Source organism: Dromaius novaehollandiae, chromosome 23 (assembly GCF_036370855.1).
Source record: "Dromaius novaehollandiae isolate bDroNov1 chromosome 23, bDroNov1.hap1, whole genome shotgun sequence".
NCBI classification, from domain to species: Eukaryota; Metazoa; Chordata; class Aves; order Casuariiformes; family Dromaiidae; genus Dromaius; species Dromaius novaehollandiae.
The window spans coordinates 4,092,766-4,095,044 of NC_088120.1; positions in this window are offsets into that span (position 1 = coordinate 4,092,766).

Sequence of the window (2,279 nt, forward strand, 5' to 3'; positions counted from 1 at the left end):
AGGCAGCTTTGTGCCAACCACCACAAATGCCAGAAATCCCAGCCTAGGCACACCTCTGTTCCCAGACTGTACAATGTACATTTGTGTCTCACCTACACCAAATATTGCATCCGCTCCCTCCACATGAGACGGGGAAATTCACACTCTCCATGCTAGATGAGATCCTCCAGATACTTGCTATGACAGGTAAAAAGCTCAACTGCTGGAGTAGGCAGTCTGAGCTCTGTTCCCAGACTGGAGAAGGTTACTGCACGAATCCAGCTGGTGGGCTGTGGGATCTCCAAACTCTCCAGCAGTATCTGGAGGATCTCATCTAGCATGGAGAGCGTGAATTTGCTTGCCCAAAAAGGGAACATCACCAGTGCATTACTGATGCTGTTTATTCCTACCCATACCTTCTCTAGCTAATTACACACTATGAGGGTCCCTACACTGTTTCGACATTCCCTTAGGCATGGCCACCAAGCAGGTATAGTCATCTCATCTGCAAGCATGGGAAGAAATGGGATGACACTGTCAGCTGCTGGGGCATCAAAACAGCACTAGAACTCTATATTCAGTCAGCTGAATTGCATGCCAGAAAGAAATACATTGCGGAAGTTTTGGGTTAAGTGACTTGCCTGGCATGACAGAGTAATAGCAGGACTACAACTGAGTTTTCTTTTACAGTAAAAGCTGTAGCAGCAATGACGATTCTAGTAGAAGGAACTGACTGGCTTCCCTTCACTGTTCCTTTCTTTTCTACCATTTGTATCCGGGGCTATTGGGCTATTTTGCGGGGAGAGCGTACAACTGGGGCATGTTAGCTACAACCAGTAGCAAGGCAGCTCAGTGTTAACCCATTCACATCAAGGCTTCTTCTTTGATGTGCACAACACCAAAATGTCAAGAAGTTCTTTGCAAAAGCCTCTGAATATTCAGGTACGGGAACGGCATTTTTAATTTCTTTAAATCATCAAAATATGTCTTTTGTGTAAGCAGACAACTCCTCTCACTGAAGAGAGCCAAGGTTGTAATATCACAGAAGGGGTAATACATTTAACACAGATTAAAGAACTTGAACCATGCCAGAAAAAAACAGAAAATGAGAATGAATCATAAGAATGAAGCTGATGCAGCACAGCGCTGAGTAAGAGGAGCACACGCTGAGTCACCAAGATGAAAAGCAATGTTCTTCAACTGCAGCAAACTAATAGCAAGGAAGACATATGACAGAGAAAAGGAAGTAGGAGAAAGTAAAAGGACAAAACCAGCTCAAAGTAGCATTAAGTAATATGAAACCAAGAGATCTAGTGATTTATTGAAAACTGTATTTCCATGTAAGCAATTGCATTTGCCACAGAAAAGCTAGATGCTTAAGGAATACACAGAATGATCCATTTATTAATCCATAACTAAAAATCCATGAAAACATTTAGGATCGTTTAAGACCAGGTCACGCTGAGCAAGCAGAAAGAGGAAAACGTGCGTGGAGCATTCAGAGCGGTATCCTGACAACAACATGGATCTGCCTGTCCAATAGCCATGGGAAATCCCCTCGTTTGAGATACACCACTCTAACAGCACGCTGAGGGTGAAATGGTGGCCCACTGTAGACTGAGGCAAAAACATCTTCTGCACCTAACACAGGCGGGTTCCCCCTCTATCCTCCCCTACATTTCCTTAGGCTTATTCCTCTTCCTACAGAAATCAGCTGCCTGGATCCCACTGGCCAGCTAGTAGGGGTGGAAAAAAAAAAAAGTAAAGAAACCCTTGTCTGATATTTTGAGCCTCATCAGCTCCTTTCAGCTCTGTTTCTCTAGCAAACAAAGAGCAGCTGTTAACAGCCAGTGTGAAGGGAGGCAGATGCCTCCTCCTCCTGAAAGGACTAAACCTCCCCGGTTTCTCTGCTTTCCTCTCGCATTGGCCTCAGCAGCCACTGCAAGACGGAGGCTAAACCCCCCGCAGGACCGCAGGTAACCCACGCAGCAGGCTTCCCCGCGCCCGACAGCGACAGCACCGCGAGCCCCTGTCCCTGCAGGGGATGACTGACACCTGCCAGCGCCGAGACCCGCGGGCACCCGGTTCCTCCCACCGAGCAGGCCCAAGCACGGAGCTCTGGGGCAGGAGGGAAGGAGGGCGCAGCGCCACGGAGGCCGCGGCTCCGACCGCTCGCCCACCCCGCCGGCCGCGGAGGCCCTCAGGCCGCCGCCTGACGCGCGCGGGCCGCAGCACCGGCGCCGCCGTTACAGGGGCGCGCGCAGCCCCGCCCCGCCCGCGAGCGGGGAAGCGTCGTACGC